This window comes from Semicossyphus pulcher, unplaced genomic scaffold (genome assembly GCF_022749685.1).
Source record: "Semicossyphus pulcher isolate SPU_LCO1_2020_fin unplaced genomic scaffold, fSemPul1.0.p SCAF_9, whole genome shotgun sequence".
Taxonomy (NCBI): Eukaryota; Metazoa; Chordata; class Actinopteri; order Labriformes; family Labridae; genus Semicossyphus; species Semicossyphus pulcher.
This window is the reverse complement of record NW_027211770.1, coordinates 9,491,246-9,512,612: the sequence shown is the minus strand read 5'-3', so window position 1 is coordinate 9,512,612 and position 21,367 is coordinate 9,491,246. Positions and strand designations below refer to the sequence as shown.

The 21,367-nt window shown below is 34.2% G+C and overlaps 1 protein-coding gene across 1 annotated transcript in view; it reads left to right on the top strand.

Annotated features, from left to right (window-relative positions):
• The first annotated feature begins 20,235 nt into the window (after positions 1 to 20,235).
• The window catches only part of znf407 (zinc finger protein 407), a 173,265-nt gene continuing 172,133 nt past the window's right edge, over positions 20,236 to 21,367 (top strand). Inside the window, exon 1 of the mRNA XM_069656664.1 lies at positions 20,236 to 20,301. The gene's annotated coding sequence lies outside the window, so the exon portion shown is untranslated. The remainder of the gene's footprint in view (positions 20,302 to 21,367) is intronic.

Below are 21,367 nucleotides of genomic sequence, written 5' to 3'. Positions count from 1 at the left end.
CACAGCTTGTTGTGTGATTTTTTTCCACATAATGCATTCACATAACAACAGACAGTTATATTTTTAACCAGGTTTTTAAAGGCTGTTCATGTAAACCCCTCTGTAAAAAGAAGTCTATTTGTAGTCTAGCTTTGGCTGGGACTGTAAATTCAGACAGACAGGTCCTTACTTGGTATCACTGAGCTGTAAATGTGTTTGTATGAGTTTTCTCTTTCTTCCTTTACTTCTTTTCCCTGAAACACCATTACAGCATTATCACTCTCTGGCAGGAGTCTTCTCGTCCTGCAAACAGTTTTTTTGTGAAATGTGTCTCGGGCGGTTCCCATGGCAGCGCCTATAAACACACACTGTGCAGCTGTGGCTGAATGCTGCTGAGGAGTGATACATGTGCAGATTGCCCCCTCTGCTGGGGTAAAGTTGGTCCTTGTGCAGATGGAGGACTCAGGGCCAGGTAAACAGCGATGTGAGCCTAATGTAAATGTAGCGATGATGATGCCATGATGGTATGGCCCCCACAGAGTGCTGATCTTAACATCATCGAGTCTGTCTGGGATTACATGAAGAGACAGAAGGATTTGAGGGAGCCTACATCAACAGAAGATCTGTGGTTAGTTCTCCAAGCAGTTTGGAACAACCTACCAGCTGAGTTCCTTCAAAAACTCTGTGCAAGTGTATCTAGAAGAATTGATGCTGTTTTGAAGGCGAATGGTGGCCACACCAAACATTGATTATATTCAGATTTCTCTTCTGTTCATTCACTGCATTTTGTTAATTGATGAAAATAAACTATTAACACTTCCATTTTTGAAAGCATTCTTAGTTTACAGCATTTTTTCACACCTGACTAAGACTTTTGCAGGGTCCTGTGTGTATATATATATATATATATATATATATATATATACAAATCGTCTGATGTCACTTCCTCCATGCTGATGTCACAGGGACCATCCATCATTGGTATTCAGGGTCATATTTTACAGATTCATGAATTAATTGCGCTTTTTTTCCCAAAAATATATTTGTATAGTTAAAGCTGCAGTAGGTAAGAAGGAGAAGAGAGTGAACTGCTTCAAAATTAGAAAGATTACAACCTTCAGGTCCCTCCCCCTCTCTCTCTGCGGTGCTCAGTCCTGCCTCCAAAGCTCTCCCATGCTGTCATGCGCATGCAGGCTAGTAACCACAGCAACTGAAGAAGCCAGATATAAAATATGGCGGACACCGGTAAAAAATGTGAAATGGCAACAACCGCCGTTGTATTACACCACCAACACTATGGAAGCAGATACACATCAAACCAGCGGAAATCTGTGTCTTGCTGTGAACGGTAATCTACAGCAAATTCTAATCGGCAAAACCACCAGCACAGATGGTGATGATAATACGCTGATGTTGACAACATTTAGCAGTGAGAGCACAGGGACACATAACTATCAGGAGAAAGTCCGAGACGGTAACATCGCCTGGGCATTTCACAAAGGTATTTTCAGCCACTCAGCCATGAAACAAGGCTAAACTGCAGCCGCATTGGGAACATGCTAACGTTAGCCCGACTGCAACACCAGCATAACACAACATCACAGTAACCGCAGACATCTTAGCAATGTGAAACAAATACAGCAGAAATGAAGCTGGGGTAATTACCTGTCGAGCAGGATCGTCTAACTCAGCATCGCTTTTTGAATCCTTTCAGCTCCCGTAGTTCTCTCCACCTCGGAAATGCCGCTCCAATGTTTACGCTCATTTTGTTTCTGTCTCGGTCCAACTCCTTCTTTTTAGCTTGCTTTTCCTTATTTGCTCTTTTTGGTGTAACGGTCTTTGTAGTATAAACCGTAGTTGGCAATGGAGGGATGTGCAGTTTTTAATTCCCAGTGGTTGTTTTTAAGTCTTTGTGGACACAAACCGGCTGGAGCTGCGCACACTGAAGAAATTGAGCTTGATCGTGTGACCATGCGCAGAGTATTGGTGCTGCGCAGGGTGTGATTGACAGCAACCTGAGAGACTGCTCGGCTCTGATTGGTTGAGTGTTTAGGAGCATTGAAATCTTACAAATGCCATTAGGAGCAGTAGGAGGAGCCAGAGGAACATGATTTTTTTCACAGATTATCTCTCTCGTGCACTACTGCATGTTTAAGTCATGAGTTTCTAGTTTAGTTCTGGTTTTGTCTTGTATTTCGGTGTTCAGTTATTATTTCTTGTTTTACCTTGTCACTTTGTCCCTTGTCGTGAGTTTTCATCGTTTAGTCTTGTATTTAGTTTATTCTGTGTTCTTGTCAGTATTTAGTCTTGTTTAGTTAAGTATTTCACTTGTGTCTCTTTGGTTAGATCATTTCCTGTTTTACTTTGTCACCTTATCTCTCGTGTTGATCCACTTCCTGCCTTTGTGTTTCCCGCTTGTTTGATTATGTGCCCTGCCCTGATTGTTTTCACCTGCCCTTGATTGTCTCACCTGCGTCTGATTAGCCTCACCTCCTAAGTTTATTTAGTCTTTGTGCTCCCCTGTCTCTGTGCTGGTACATTGTCTTTGTCTCTATCTGTGATAACCTTATGCATGTCTTCCTGTGTTTGCTGATGTCTCGTTTTTGATTTTTGGATTTTGGATTTTGGATTACCTGACTCCTTGGGGTTAGGGTTAGGGTTAGCCTGTTTTTGTTGACTCTTCAGTTGGATTTTTGTTTTATTAAATAATTTAAATCTGCATCTGGGTCCTCACCTTTTTGGGAACATTGAACCGTGACAGTTTAAAGTGACAGTTTGATCAATTATGACAAAAAGTTAGTTTTCAAAATGTTACCTACTGAACCTTTGACAAAAATGCACCTAACTGTTGGTATTAATATCAATTATTCTATATAATGGGACATTTTAGTCCTCTACTACTTGGACAACCTATATTTTCTAAATAAAAGTCAGATTTTATTCATATCTGCAGTATAATGCAAAGACACTGGGATGATGTCTTTAAAATTAAGACATACACAGACTTGTTGGTTCATATGAGTACATTCACTAAAGTACAGGTGTAACACCTATGTTACTCTGTTTTACGTCCATTCTTATTTCAACACCCCATTAACCACCATGAGTTGTTTAGTCCTGCTCTGCCCTCTGCTGGTGGAGAACTGTTACTATAGCCAAGTACTAAAATTCTGAGTGTGCAGAGGAGAAACCTTTTTAATGTAGTGACAATGAGGACTTCCTCTGGCTTCAAGCTTTACAAAGGTTCAGTGAAAGCATCTGAAAGTTGTGAGGAGTTGGTACTTTGTATGAGTCTGTGTTATTGTGGCAGTGCATTAAAGCTGTTATATTCATTGCACTCTTCGGTACTGACTCATATGAAGTATTCAGTAAAGGACACTAACACAGGGGCCTTTCATGGGGCCCAGACTGTGCACAGTTTAGCTGTGTATAAAATAAAGACTCCAATACCCCTCGTACCAAAATATGTCAGCTGTGAGGGAAGAAACCAACGTTTATCCTCAGGAATAGTTCTTGAATGGATGTTTTCAGTGTGACATTAGAAACCAAACAAACGTTTCCTTTAGTTTTGACCTTTTATTTTAAACTTTTGTTTCAGTGTTTCATCAGGTAAAAGTCTCTGTACAGAGATGTGGATTACTTCTGCTGGTTGTTGAAGTTTCAGTTCAGCTTCTCCTGACTTTGATCGGCTGTAAAGAAACAAACAAACATGTTAGAAGCTTCTTTCTCACATTATTACTCATTTACTAAGATGGATGTTCACTTTATTTCTGCACAGTTTGATTTTTTTTAATCAAAAAAACAGTCAGGTAAATGTGCTGACTCTGTTGGATGACTGACAGATAACTCATACAATAAGTTCAGACATTTATATTAAGTTAATAGTTTATATGTACTGTACCTTTTGCATTGAATGTTCCTGCTTCATGTCGCTCTGCCGTCTCCTCTTCTCTGCTCTGTCGTAATGATCGCTCTCCTTCCTTTTCTCCTCCGCTCTTTGATTTTCTCTTTTGTTCTCGTCACTTCATGTCTCTTCTGTAGTCGTTTTTTTCTCTCTACAAAACAAACAACAGGAAGTCAGTGTTTTAATCTGTAAAAATTATTTTGTTTATTCTAAAGTCAAACGGCAAAAAAAGTAAATAATAATAAAAACTTCTAACTTTGAACTGCAAACCAAACTACATGTAAATAAATGAATATTACCTTTTTGTTTGAGTTCACATTCCTTGTGGTCCCACCACCTCCTCTCCTTCCAGCTCCTCTCCTCTCCTCTCACCTCCTCCTGTTTCGTCTCCTCTCCTATAAAAGACAAATGGCAGACCAAAGAAAATAAAGACAAAAACTGTAATGAAATCTGGTGATGACATTAGAGAAGCTGATATTTACCTTTTTGTGTGAGAGATGTTGCTTAATTTGGCCCGCCACCTCCCCTCCTCTCCTCTCCTCTCCTCTTGTCCTTCCTCCTCTCCTCTCTCTACAAGAAAAATGGAGGACAGGGAAGGTTTTAATAAAAATAAATAAATAAATAAAAAGGTGAACTGAGGATTTTGCATCACTACATACATTTTAATTATAAAAATCTTGATATTTACCTTTTTGTGTGAGAGATGTAGTTTACTTTTGGCCCGCCACCTCCCCTCCCCTCTCCTCTCCTCTCCTCTCCTCTCCTATGAAAGACAAATTGCAGACCAAAGAAAGTAAAAGTTAACACTTAAAGTTATGAACAGATAAACCGATAACTGAGCTTTCATGAAATCTGGGGCCTAGGAAGCTTCCTCCATAAATACATTCAATCAATCAATGCAATTAATCCATAATAAATAAATAAATAATAAATAAATGTATAAATGAATAAATAATCCATAATTAAATAATCCATAATAAATAAATATATATATAAATAATAAATAAATAAATGAATAAATAATCAATCAATCAATCAATCAATCCTCTCCTCTGCTCTCTCCTCTCCTTGCCTCCCACTTCCTCTCCTCCGCTCTCTCCTCCTCCCTCCTCTCCTCACTCTCTCCTCTCCTGGCCTCCCACCTCCTCTCCTCCCACTTCCTTACCTCCTTCCTCCATAAATACATTATCAATCAATCAATCAATCAATTAATTAATAAATAAATGAAAAAATAATGAATAAAAAAATATAGAAATAAATTATACATAATAAATAAATAATAAATAAATAAATAAATATAGAAATAAATAGTAAATAAATAAATAAATAAATGAATAATCAATCAATCAATCCTCTCCTTCACTCTCTCTTCTCCTCTCCTCTGTTCTCTCCTCTCCTGGCCACCCACCTCCTCTCCTCCCACTTCCTTACCTCCTTCCTCCAGAAATACATTATCAATCAATCAATCAATCAATCAATCAAGAAATCAATTAATGAATGAATGAATGAATAAAAAAATAAACAATAAATAAAAAAATATAGAAATAAATAATACATAATAAATAAATAAATAAATAAACATATAATACATAATAAATAAATAAATAAATAATGAATCAAATCCTCTCCTCCTCTCTCTCCTCGCCTCCCACCTCCTCTCCTTCACTCTCTCCTCTCCTCTCCTTTCCTCCCACTTCCTCTCCTCCACTCTCTCCTCCTCCCTCCTCTCCTCACTCTCTCCTCTCCTGGCCTCCCACCTCCTCTCCTCCCACTTCCTTACCTCCTTCCTCCATAAATACATTATCAATCAATAAATGAATAAATAAAAAAAATATAGAAATAAATTATACATAATAAATAAATAAATAATCAATAAAAAAATACATGATGAATAAATAAATAATCCATAATACATAAATAAATAAATATATGAATACATAAATATATAAATAGATAAATAAATAATCAATCAATCAATCAATTAATGAATAAATAAAAAAATAAAAAAATATAGAAATAAATTATACATCATAAATAAATAAATAATCAATAAAACAATACATATATAAATAAATAAATAATACAAGATAAATAAATAAATAATCCATAATAAATAAATAAATATATGAATACATAAATATATAAATAAATAAATAAATAAATAAATAATCAATCAATCAATCAATCAATCAATCAATCAATCAATCCTCTCCTTCACTCTCTCTTCTCCTCTCCTCTGTTCTCTCCTCTCCTGGCCTCCCACCTCATCAAATAAATTTAAAAAAATAAATAAATAAACAATACATAAAAGAATAAAAAAATATAGAAATAAATAAATAATCAATCAATCAATCAATCAATCAATCAATTCCTCTCCTCCGCTCTCTCCTCGCCTCCAACCTCCTCTCCTTCACTCTCTCCTCTCCTCTCCTCTGCTCTCTCCTCTCCTTGCCTCCCACTTCCTCTCCTCCACTCTCTCCTCCTCCCTCCTCTCCTCACTCTCTCCTCTCCTGGCCACCCACCTCCTCTCCTCCCACTTCCTTACCTCCTTCCTCCATAAATACATTATCAATCAATCAATCAATCAATCAATCAATAAATAAATGAATTAATGAATAAATAAATAAATAAACAATAAATTAAAAAATATAGAAATAAATAATAAATAAATAAATAAATAATATATAATAAATAAATAAATAAATAAATACATAAATAATCAATCAATCAATCAATCAATTAATAAAAAAAATATAGAAATAAATTATACATAATAAATAAATAAATAATCAATAAAACAATACATATATAAATAAATAAATAATACAAGATGAATAAATAAATAATCCATAATAAATAAATAAATATATGAATACATAAATATATAAATAAATAAACAAATAAATAATCAATCAATCAATCAATCAATCAATCAAGCCTCTCCTTCACTCTCTCTTCTCCTCTCCTCTGTTCTCTCCTCTCCTGGCCTCCCACCTCATCTCCTCCCACTTCCTTTCCTCTTTCTTCCATAAATACATTATCAATCAATCAATCAATCAATCAATTAATGAATAAATAAATACATTTAAAAAAATAAAAATAAATAAAAAAATAAACAATACATAAAAGAATAAAAAAATATAGAAATAAATAATCCATAATAAATAAATAAATAAATAAATAAATAATCCATAATTAATTAATAAATATATCAATAAATAAATAAATAAATAATCAATCAATCAATCAATCAATTCCTCTCCTCCGCTCTCTCCTCGCCTCCAACCTCCTCTCCTTCACTCTCTCCTCTCCTCTCCTCTGCTCTCTCCTCTCCTTGCCTCCCACTTCCTCTCCTCTACTCTCTCCTCCTCCCTCCTCTCCTCACTCTCTCCTCTCCTGGCCACCCACCTCCTCTCCTCCCACTTCCTTACCTCCTTCCTCCATAAATACATTATCAATCAATCAATCAATCAATCAATAAATCAATTAATGAATAAATAAAAAAATAAACAATAAATAAAAAAATATAGAAATAAATAATACATAATAAATAAATAAATAAATAATAAATAATAAATAATAAATAAATAAATAAATAAATAAATAAATAAATAAATAAATAAATAATCAATCAATCAATCAATCAATCAATCAATTCCTCTCCTCCGCTCTCTCCTCGCCTCCAACCTCCTCTCCTTCACTCTCTCCTCTCCTCTCCTCTGCTCTCTCCTCTCCTTGCCTCCCACTTCCTCTCCTCCACTCTCTCCTCCTCCCTCCTCTCCTGGCCACCCACCTCCTCTCCTCCCACTTCCTTACCTCCTTCCTCCATAAATACATTATCAATCAATCAATCAATAAATAGATAAATAAAAAATATAGAAATAAATAATACATAATAAATAAATAAATAAATAAACATATAATACATAATAAATAAATAAATAAATAATGAATCAAATCCTCTCCTCCTCTCTCTCCTCGCCTCCCACCTCCTCTCCTTCACTCTCTCCTCTCCTCTCCTTTCCTCCCACTTCCTCTCCTCCACTCTCTCCTCCTCCCTCCTCTCCTCACTCTCTCCTCTCCTGGCCTCCCACCTCCTCTCCTCCCACTTCCTTACCTCCTTCCTCCATAAATATATTATCAATCAATCAATCAATCAATAAATGAATAAATAAAAAAAATATAGAAATAAATTATACATAATAAATAAATAAATAATCAATAAAAAAATACATATATAAATAAATAAATAATCCATAATACATAAATAAATAAATATATGAATACATAAATATATAAATATATGAATACATAAATATGTAAATAGATAAATAAATAATCAATCAATCAATCAATTAATGAATAAATAAAAAAATAAAAAAATATAGAAATAAATTATACATCATAAATAAATAAATAATCAATAAAACAATACATATATAAATAAATAAATAATACAAGATAAATAAATAAATAATCCAGTATAAATAAATAAATAAATATATGAATACATAAATATATAAATATATAAATAAATAAATAAATAATCAATCAATCAATCAATCAATCAATCCTCTCCTTCACTCTCTCTTCTCCTCTCCTCTGTTCTCTCCTCTCCTGGCCTCCCACCTCATCAAATAAATTTAAAAAAATAAATAAATAAACAATACATAAAAGAATAAAAAATATAGAAATAAATAAATAAATAAGTAATCAATCAATCAATCAATCAATCAATCAATCAATTCCTCTCCTCCGCTCTCTCCTCGCCTCCAACCTCCTCTCCTTCACTCTCTCCTCTCCTCTCCTCTGCTCTCTCCTCTCCTTGCCTCCCACTTCCTCTCCTCCACTCTCTCCTCCTCCCTCCTCTCCTCACTCTCTCCTCTCCTGGCCACCCACCTCCTCTCCTCCCACTTCCTTACCTCCTTCCTCCATAAATACATTATCAATCAATCAATCAATCAATCAATCAATAAATAAATGAATTAATGAATAAATAAATAAATAAACAATAAATTAAAAAATATAGAAATAAATAATAAATAAATAAATAAATAATATATAATAAATAAATGAATAAATAATCAATCAATCAATCAATCAATCAATTAATAAAAAAATATAGAAATAAATTATACATAATAAATAAATAAATAATCAATAAAACAATACATATATAAATAAATAAATAATACAAGATGAATAAATAAATAATCCATAATAAATAAATAAATAATAAATAATAAATAATAAATAATAAATAAATAAATAAATAATCAATCAATCAATCAATCAATCAATCAATCAATCAATCAATCAATCAAGCCTCTCCTTCACTCTCTCTTCTCCTCTCCTCTGTTCTCTCCTCTCCTGGCCTCCCACCTCATCTCCTCCCACTTCCTTTCCTCTTTCTTCCATAAATACATTATCAATCAATCAATCAATCAATCAATCAATCAATTAATGAATAAATAAATACATTTAAAAAAATAAAAATAAATAAAAAAATAAACAATACATAAAAGAATAAAAAAATATAGAAATAAATAATCCATAATAAATAAATAAATAAATAAATAAATAATCCATAATAAATAATTAATTAATAAATTAATTAATAAATATATAAATAAATATATCAATAAATAAATAAATAAATAAATAATCAATCACTCTCTCCTCTCCTCTCCTCTGCTCTCTCCTCTCCTTGCCTCCCACTTCCTCTCCTCTACTCTCTCCTCCTCCCTCCTCTCCTCACTCTCTCCTCTCCTGGCCACCCACATCCTCTCCTCCCACTTCCTTACCTCCTTCCTCCATAAATACATTATCAATCAATCAATCAATCAATCAATAAATCAATTAATGAATAAATAAAAAAATAAACAATAAATAAAAAAATATAGAAATAAATAATACATAATAAATAAATAAATAAATAAATAATAAATAATAAATAATAAATAATAAATAATAAATAAATAATCAATCAATCAATCAATCAATCAATCAATCAATTCCTCTCCTCCGCTCTCTCCTCGCCTCCAACCTCCTCTCCTTCACTCTCTCCTGTCCTCTCCTCTGCTCTCTCCTCTCCTGGCCTCCCACCTCCTCTCCTCCCACTTCCTTTCCTCTTTCTTCCATAAATACATTATCAATCAATCAATCAATCAATTAATTAATAAATAAATAAATAAATAAAATAAAAATAAAAAAAATAAAAAAACAATAAATAAAAGAATAAAAAAATATATAAATAAATAATCCATAATAAATAAATAAATATATAAATATATAAATAATCCATAATAAATAATAAAATAATTAATTAATTAATAAATATATAAATAAATAAATAAATAAATAAATATATAAATGAATAAACAATCAATCAATAAATAAATAAATAATACATGATAAATAAATAAATAATCAATAAACAAATAAATAAATATATGAATATATAAATATATAAATATATAAATAAATAAATAATCAACAAACAAATAAATAAATAATCCATAATAAAAAATATATATATATATATATGAATATATAAATATATAAATAAATATATAAATGAATAAACAATCAATCAATAAATAAATAAATAATACATGATAAATAAATAAATAATCAATAAACCAATAAATAAATATATGAATATATAAATATATAAATATATAAATAAATAAATAATCAACAAACAAATAAATAAATAATCCATAATAAAAAAAAAATATATATATATATATGAATATATAAATATATAAATAAATAAATATATAAATAAATAAATATATAAATAAATAAATAATCAATCAATCAATCAATCAATCCTCTCCTTCACTCTCTCTTCTCCTCTCCTCTGTTCTCTCCTCTCCTGGCCTCCCACCTCCTCTCCTCTCACTTCCTTTCCTCTTTCTTCCATAAATACATTATCAATCAGTCAATTAATGAATAAATAAATACATTTAAAAATAAATAAATAAATAAAATAAATAAACAATAAATACAAAAATATAGAAATAAATAATCCATAATAAATAAATAAATAAATAAATAATAAATAAATAAATGAATAATAAAATAATAAAATCAATCAATCAATCAATCAATCAATAAATAAATACACAATCAATCAATCAATCAATCAATCAATCAATCAATCAATCAATCAATTCCTCTCCTCCACTCTCTACTCGCCTCCCACTTCCTTACCTCCTTCCTCCATAAATACATTATCAATCAATCAATCAATCAATGAACAAATAAATAAAATAAATACAAAAATACAAAATATAGAAATAAATAATACATAATCAATAAATAATTAATAAATATATAAATAAATAAATAATACATAATCAATCAATCAATCAATCAATCAATCAATCAATTAATAAATACATAATCAATCAATTAATCAATCAATCCTCTCCTTCACTCTCTCCTCTGCTCTGCTCTCTCCTCTCCTGGCCTCCCACCTCCTCTCCTCCCACTTCCTTTCCTCCTTCTTCCATAAATACATTATCAATCAATCAATCAATAAATAAACAAATAAATAATAAATTAATTAATAAATATATAAATAAATAAATAATACATAATAAATAAATCAATAATCAATAAATAAATATATCAATCAATCAATCAATTAATAAATAAATAAATGAACAATCAATCAATTGCGCTCTCTCCTTGCCTCCCACCTCCTCTCCTCCATTCTCTCCTCACTCTCTCCTCTCCTGGCCTCCCACCTCCTCTCTTCCCACTTCCTTTCCTCCTTCCTCCATAAATACATTATCAATCAATCAATCAATCAATAAATAAATAATACATAATAAATAAATAAATATATAAATAATACATAATAAATAAAGAAATAAATAATCGATCAATAAATAAAGAAATAAATAATCAATAAATAAATATATAGATATATAAATAATCGATCAATCGATCAATCAATCAATTCCTCTCCTCCAACCTCCTCTCCTCCACTCTCTCCTCTCCTCCTACCTCCTCTCCTGGCCTCCCACCTCCTCTCCTCCCACTTCCTTTCCTCCTTCCTCCATAAATACATTATCAATTAATAAATAAATAAATAAATAAATAAATAAATAAATAAATAATAAATAATAAATAATAAATGAATAAATGAATAAATGAATAAATAAATAAATAAATAAATAATCAATAAGCAATAAGCAATAAGCAATAAGCAATCAATAAATAAATAATCAATCAATCAATAAATATATAAATGAATAATCAATCAATCAATTAATAAATAAATAAATAAATAATCAATAAATAAATAATAAATAATTAATCAATCAATCAATCAATTCCTCTCCTCCGCTCTCTCCTCTCCTGGCCTCCCACCTCCTCTCCTCCCACTTCCTTTTCTCCTTCCTCCATAAATACATTATCAATCAATCAATGAATAAATAAATAAATAATTAATAATTAATAATTAATAATCAATAAATCAATAATCAATAAATAATACATAATAAATAAATATATAAATAAATGATCGATCAATCAATCATCGATCGATCAATCAATCAAATAAATAAATAAATAATCAGTCAATCAATCAATCAATAAATAATCAATACACAAATAATCAATAATCAAATAATAAATCAATAAATAATCAATAATAAATAAATAAATATTCAATAAATAAATAACCAATCAATCAATCAATCAATAATAAATAATCAATCAAGAAAAATGTATTCTTTAATTAATTAATTAAAAGTCTGATTAATGTGAAGGTAAAAGTCACCTACCTGCACACTTACCTTCAGATGGTTTGTCTGTGCTTCCACCAGCTCTCAAACCATCGCTCCCTCTCCTCCATGGCGAGCCTTGCCTCTCTCGCCCACTCCGGCTCAGGGATGTCCCACAACAGCCGAGGCTCACTGGGTGCCACATGTGCCTGAAGAGGGCACGCTGTGGGAGCCACGGCTGGTGTGGGAGGGCAGGGTCTCTGAGCCACGCGGGGAGCCGCAGATGCCTCCGGGTGCAGCGCCTTCCTGTCCAAACCTGGTGCCACCATCTTCTTGGGAGGACACACATTAAGACTCTCCCTTGACTCCACAGGTGATTTTGGAGGGCTCGCTTTAAGAGCTGCAGGGACGGGACGAGGACAGAGGTCCACGTGAAGCGTCGCTTCATCTACAGGTAGAAACACAAACAACCTTCAGACCACTGCTCCACATATTGACTTAAAGTATCAATACAGTATTAATGCAGTAATACTCCATCCAAATCAAATGACATGCAATTAATTATACAGACGCTAAAATTAAGAGTTTGCAGTATAAAATGCTAATTGTTTGCATTTGTTTCACATTTATATTTTAGCAGGAAATCTTAATTATGTTAACATATGTTTGTGAATGCACACATGGACACTGTTATTCTGTATTTATCAGTGAGCACAAAAACAAGACAATGAGCACAGAGTCAGAACAGATCAAGATGAAGTGCTCAGAATAAACAGAATAAACATGTTCACTTCAGTCACAATTTAAATGTCAAAATTATTTATAAACACTTGAAATAGATTTTACTGTAAAGAATTCTCATGACTTGACATGTGCCTTACAAAATAAACAGTCTGATACAAATGTGCTAAATGTGATTGTGATAAATAATATTTGGTCGTATGAAGCATCATTTTTGCAACTTTGAAACAACTTAAAACTAATTTTCTAAACACATTTTCTGTAAAATATTTCAAATACAAAAAATAGTTAATGAGCATCACGTTATATCCCAAATGATATCTTCTACTGCTTTCATCAAGAAGCCTGTGTGACCTATGTTATCAGGCTAAAAAATACGGAACATGTAGGCCTATTTTAATTAAAAACGTATTTCTCATTGTGCTTGATTGTACAACATTTAAAGGGGATTTCTGAAATACATCATTTTTAAACACATCTAGAAAGCAGCCTTTGGTTTCATGATTCAGTCTAACGTGATTATTTTACGCTGTAAATTGAATAAAGGGCTCTGGCTAATGTCAGTACCTTACATCTGTCTGAGGGTAAGCAAAATGCTCTGTCAACAACATGTTTATAAAACGTGCACAAATGTCACATTTACCGTGAAACGTCCTGTCGTCAGCTGGAGAAGTCCTTTCGTCAGGTGTTGAAGTCCTTTCGTCAGGTGAAGAAGTCTTTTCGTTGAGGTCCTGTCGAAAAAAAATCGCTTTTTGTGGATTGTTTTTCTGAAGAAAATCTCCTTGAAAACTGCCGTGAGCCGTGAAATCTCTGACCGATCAGAAGGTTTGTTTCTGCTCAAATGATCAACTTGTCGAAATGATGCACACGGAGACAAAACATAGCAACCATAGAATGTTCTGTTCCGTTTAAAACATACCTGCTCTAACGGTCACGTCTCCCCTGGAGAAGTTCCGTCTAAAGAACATGTCGAGCTCCGGACAGAGAAGGCCAGAGATGAAGCCTGTATGATGAACTCAGACATGCTGGTTTCTGCTGCTACCTGTCTGCTGTAAAGTCTGCTGTCAGTCTTAATCCTGGTGCCTCTGCTCTATGCAGCCTTTCTACTTTTAAACCTGTAACTATATTATAAGTTCCTCTACTGTAAACTTGTTTCATACACGGCCCCAAATAATCTGAAATAAAATGAAAATGCATGCATAAGGCTTTCATGGGTTATAGTATGGACTGACCTTAATAGATTGTACTACTGTATACTAATTGTGACTTACCTTAATGCAGAAATTCGATTTCAAGAACTTGCCAGAAACATCAAAAAAGGAAAAAAAAAAAAATATATAAACTGTAATATATTGTCTGCAGTTATTTTACTGGTCTATACATTTTGACTGTTCATCTACTTTTCAACCTGCACCTACATGTCATGGAGAATTGTCAAGAATTAGGTAGGCCTAACCAACCACCGTGTTTGTCTCATCATACCCCTCTGTTGCAGAGAGGCACAATGATGACTTTATATTTATAAATGTGCAAATATGCTTTCTATTTAGCATCTATTTAAGCCAATTGTATAAAAAGCATTGACTGACCTGATCTTTTGCATCACAGCAGCTCCATGTGCAACGTAAACGTTAAGGACAGGATACAAAAAACATACAGTTTGGGTCAGACACAATGTTATTTGTCTTAACATGTTTTTGTTATACGCTGATTCATACTGTTTCTCACGTGACTGACTGACAATCTTTGATCAGATTTTCATTTGGTGGAGCAGTTTTGACTTTAACACAGTGGACAAACACTTGTACCACGTGCTGTTACAGTACTGTAGGACACTCAGAATCACAGAAGTAAAAGAAGAATCTATTGACTCGCCCCAAAAGATCTCAGTAGGCAAAGAAATTAATTCTTTGTTTTGTCTTTTTGCAAACAAATTCAATGTGGTCTTTCCAGGATAACAGACAGTCGATCGTTACACCCAAATAGTTGATAAAAAAGAAACCAGTCTGATTTTTTTGTTATGGATAATAATAGGAGCATCATGAGTGTCAGATGGTGAAGCAAATCAAATTTCCTCTTTTGTATGTAACTTAAGAGCATTGTTGTCACTCCACTCGACCACTTTGTTCTGTATACCAACTGTGCTACAGCGTACTAGTAATGAAGATGTCTGTCATTACAGGCCTAGATTAACTCTTACTTGAGAAGCCATTTTTATACCCTGCTGTTGCTTTTCAAACTATTTTTCACAACTGATGACTCGCAAATGAGTAGTGGATGGATGTTTTTTGTTCTTCAAGCTTGACTTAAACATCAATAAACTGTCAATTAAATACAGGCTCCAACGTTTTTGTGTTTTAATACCTTTAAGTGTGTGACTGACTAAATTTAGCAAAGTATTAACTTGCAAATCAACACCATCTACACTCAGTACCTTCACCATCTGTGCTGCCGTGACTACTTTGTGTACATTTTGTGTGTTTTTATCTTCATATATTCATTTTTATGAGTGACATTTTGAATAGGCAAAAAAGAATCATCAGGTGGAGTTGGAAAAGTTATCAAAAACCCTACAATATGATTAAAATATAAGTGATTTCCTCTGTGATCTCACTGAAACTCCACCTCTGAACTGCTCATATGAACTCTTCTTCACTGGTAGCGTGCGTCTGGAGGCTCAGCAGTTCAGGAGCTCACTGTGTAATGAGCAATAGTACAATCAGAAAACTGCAGTGCACATTTAAGAAACAAATGATCTCAGTAAATCTGTCCTTTAAACTAAATATTACAACCCAGGTGTGTTGAAGCAATCTCATGTAGCCTGAACACACTGATATGATGGCTAAGCACCACAGTCATTTCTGTTGTGAAAGACTACAATATTGGTTAGTCTGTGAAAAACTGTTGCATGCAAGCTTCTTCCAACTACTTAGGGAGGCCTTTTATCCGCGTATAATGACTGACTAAAATAGTTGGACGATCAGATCTGTGGGACAAAGACCTCAAATTGGTGTGGATGGTTGACTGCAGCCTCTGCAACCGGCAGGAGTGTGACCAACAGTTGCCCATGTGTCCTCACAACCTGATACTGAGAGAAAAGCACATTATTAGTGAGAAAATGCATCTGTGTAGCACGTTAGAATGTTTCAAAGTTTGAGTAGATCTGAAATTTGCCTTTTTCACTGAATACATTCTTAAAGGTGTTTATCATAAAACAAACGATCCCGGATATAAACTGTTGCTAGCATCAGGCTCCTGGTAGGAGGATTAATTAGGCTACACATTGAAAACTCCTGTGTGGGTGGACCAGCGGCGTGCTGGCTCTTTAAAATGTTTACAGGCCAAATATTTAAGGATGCTTACTTTAGTTATGTTTAATTTATTGTTTATTTTATAGAGAATCATTTTGAAATAGTTACAAAGAGGTAAGTGTACATGTTTGTGTATATACTGTGCATGTAATTTGTACCTTTAATTAAAAGTACAAGCACATGCTGTCTGTATGTATAGAATGACTGTGTAACTGTAATTTGGTATCTTCATAATCTTTTGAAAGACACTGAAAGTCATTTTTCAAACAATAATTATTTATTACATAACTTTAACCTTTATATAATGTCTGTGAAAAGCAGCATCTACATAATGCTGGCAGACGGGTGCTCAGAAAAAGACTCAAAAGGGATCACACAGACAGAGAGGAGCACAGTTTACTTAAAGCCAGGCAGTAGGTCATACACAGGAGGTCAGCCAGAACAGCAACAGTACAGATCAGGGTGAGGCTTTCACTCAGTGTCCAGGAACAATCCAAAGACAAACCGTAAACAGACTTACAGAGGGGCAAAATCAGAGTCCAAAAGGCAAAGTAGAGGTCAAAAACATGAGGAAAAACAGCTGGAGTGCTTGTTGCAAAAGAACAAAGACAAACTGGCAGAGTACAAGTGAAATGGCGGTCGTATGTATATATACTGAAAGACTGATTGGAAATTGACAACAGGTGTGGCTAATTGCAAGGCGGGGAAACTTACAGAAAATGAGGATGAAACTAAACTTAACAAAATAAAAAGGGAAGTACAAGTAAAAAAAGAGTCCAGAATCATGACAGTGTTGAAGATTGCTCATCATATTTGATGGACATGGTGGGGTCAACACACCTACTGAATATATAACTGCTTTTATAAGTAATGTAAAAAGACCACTCGCAGTATTTACCAAAGATAGCTAGCTAGATAGCTCCCCCCAACTTATGGCCAGAGGGACAAAAGAGGGGACAAAAGTGAGTCTGTCTGTGGAGCATGACTGGGTCGGTAACGCTGAACATGCTCCCCTGCCTGGTGAATGTGCTGTGCAGAGGGTGGTCGGTTTATCCAGGATCCTTCTCTCTGTCACTGGGAAGTCCAGCTCTGTGCCTGCTACAGAGCCAGCCCTCCGCCTGCTACAGAGCCAGCCCTCCCCAACAGTCTGCTCTGCCCTGCAGCGTCCCTCTTCTTGCTGCTTCCTCCTCAACACACCACAGCATAGCAGAGAACACCGGCCACCACAGACTGGTGAAACATCAGCAGCAGTTTCTTGCAGATGTTAAAGTACCCCAGCCTTCTCAGAAAGCACAGACGGCTCTGCCCTTTCTTCTGAAGAGTGTCCATGTTCAGTCCAGCCTGTCGTCCAGCTGCAGCCCCAAAAAAGTAGTGCTCAACATGTCATGGCCTTATAGTTGATCTGCAGATATGTGACATACTAGGGAATGAAGTACAATATGGGGTTGTCATTTAAATTTACAGGAAAAAAGGTAATATCAGGCCTGAAAAAAATAACTAGCACAGTGATGTTTATTAATATAGATTTTATATCCCTTTTCACTCCCTTTTTCCATCGACCTGGTAATTGTTTGCTGGTTGATTGACTGAAATGCAGATACTCATTGAGGTCCAGTCTATTGATTTCACAGAAAAACTTTAAAAGAAGCACACCAGCTTCAGAGAGATGAGACAGAGGCCGTGTCCACCAAAGCAAACCTCCCCTCTTTTAAAAGACATCTAATGGGAAAAAAATGAATGATGAATCCTAATGAAAAATGGGGGGTGGGGAAGGAGGGGCCATGTGTTTCCAACCACCCATGTCATATAATTTTGACTGTGATGAATTAAAGAAAATTATTGCAAAGTAAACTGTGTATTCATTGCAGGAGGTATCATCTATCACCTCCTGACCTGTCAGACTACTTAATCAATTAATGCCCATGCAATAATCAATCTTCAGTCCCTGCATGGAGCTAACACTGCATGTCAAATTGAAATGGTGATTCATCACAGGCTGGCCATTTGAGAAAAAAATATACACCGTCTCTGCACAGACAGCATGATGAACCTACTTTGAATAATTATAATCTAAAAATATTTCTTAACATTTACAATTCAGTAAGGTAAAAAAAAGGCATAGCAATAGCAGTCTATGTCTAATTTTCCTTCCAATAATACATTGCCAGAAATACTTTCATCACAATATGGCAACATTGAAATAAACATAATGTGCCATAGGCCTAAACACAACAGTTGGTAGAGCACAAGTCAACAGCCTTCATTAAGTAACAAAATAAACTAATACAACATAAAGTAAATCTATTGGGAAATAGAAATACCAAAATTCAACTGCAGTACATTTATAATAAAAGAAAGGACCATTATCATTTTTATATCTATGCATCATGCTCAGACAAGCTGTACTTTAAAGTAAAACATAAATTCAATTTAATTCAAAAGAGCTTTATTGGCATGGGAAACATATGTTTATATTGCCAAAGTAAGTGTCAAAATAGAAATACAAATTAAGTACAACAAAAGAAGAAAACATCACTTCAAAGGCATCACTGTCTGACTGAGTGTGTTTTAAGAGGTACAATGTTGAGCAGAAGCAGTAAAAGCTTTATTCATCCTCCACCAGTCTTCAAAAACACTGATTTCAATGTGTTGCCTACACTTATTTGCAAGGGCATAGTTTTCATTGTGGGTGGGGACAACAATTTATTTTATTTAATCTTTTTCTAGCATTATTTAAAATATGATTATTCATGTCATTATATCTCCTTGTAGTCCTGGAGAAGTTTAAGTGTGGACAGAATTATTTCTCTGCTTCATCTGCACTCTCCCTGCCTTATGAAGGAATTATGAATTCACAAACAAATTATTTTTCATCATTGCTTGAAACTGAAAAGAAGAAATTACTTGAACTCCAATCTCTGTTATCTCCACCTCAGTAGCTTGTATTTGTAGCAGTCAATAGGTTTTATTCTTTATTTTATCTATTAATTATAATATATAAAACGTAACTTTTGACGCTGCATGCTTTGATGATGAGGTGTTTTCAATTCAGATGTCCCACTGTTACCAAAGACATTCGGGCAGCAATGTATAATATTTAAACGAACTGCACTCCCTCAGGGAGAGAGAGAGAGAGAGAGAGAGAGAGCGAGAGAGAGAGCGCGCATGCATATGGACAGCATTGTCACGGTGCAAAAGTGGTCATTTGAGCATGACTGTATAAATTTCAGTTTAGTGAAGTGTATGAACTGAGCTGTAGTCTGGAGTCCTTACAGTGTCATACAGAGTCTCACATGCACGACTCCTCCGCAGGTTGAAAGTGCAACAGTTACGCGTATCATAGATTAATTTTGGACAAAATTATTGGTAGGGACAATTCATTTTTCTGGAAATAGGTAGGGACGTGTCCTACCCAATTCTACGCCCTTGCTTATTTATTTTTTGTGTGGTTAATTTGTTTTTTCCCACGCAAAATAAATGCGTCATGTGACCAAATCAGCTGATTTAGAAAAAAACGACAACCCGCGAGGCCGCCTTCCCGTGTGACGCATGGCTCACGCTACGGTACGCCATTTGTGTCTAGCAGCAAAAAGCGCGGACGGTGGAAATACTCGTATAAGAAGAGGTAAGTCCTATTGCGTTTTGTCTGTTTTAGCTTATCATTACTCGAGACGGGTTTACTGAAACGATAAATGACTGTCTTTTGTGTTTTCAAGCAGTGTTTCTGCAAAATATATCACTGTTTCAGAAGGTCGATGTTAGCCTCCTTTTTGGGCCTCTGTGCTGCCGTCGTTTTCCAAGCCATGGAGCAACCTAGACCCGCCTCCCTCCCTCTGTGATTGGACGATGCGGCTGATGTTACAATTTTATTGGCCGCACTGGGCGTATCTCAAAGTGCAGTTGGGGATCATGATGCTAGTTAGCATGCAAGCCGCGGTATCCAACAGCAGTATCCACAACAACAACTTCCCGTAATTTTTATCCTGGTTTACCCCTTAAAAGGATTTTCACGCAGTGTTGAACACTGCAAAACTGGTTGTTTTACGTTGTTCTAGGACTTTCCAACGTGCATACTGAAGCCTGTTCGGCTAACTCAGCGTTACTTTGAAGCTAGCATCAGATGCTAAGTAGTGAAACCACTTGAAATCCATCCAAACATAGTTTGAAAGACGATAGTATGATAACGTGAGTTTTTGTTCGAAGCCTTATTAGGTTACGACGGAGATGTATCACAGGAAGTTAGAGCCATCGTTGTCCTTCTGTTAATGCGGTTTTAACCGACACTATTTCCCTCTGCTCACAGATACTACACGTTCCCATGCTCCGTAGAAGAAATCTGCAATAAACAACCTGTAACCGTGCGTCCGAAACAAATAACGACTGCTCAAAATTCACCTATAAGTCACTCTTCCATGTTTACAGACATTTTAACGTGAGCGACCTCTCGAAAACATCACTCCAACTTTACATGGTGTTGCTTCTGTTAATCTTTTACTATAGCCCACTAAAATTTACAGTGGATGGCGGTAATGAGCACAATGAGCCCATTCTTAAAGTTGCACTTTCTTTTGAGATATTATGGTTTCAGTTGACCTTAAATTACCTCACATGAACCCATAAAAGCACGTTTTGTAGATACTTAAACTTAATTTGCAAGTAGAAGTAATCTGTTGCCTCGACGCAGAAAACTA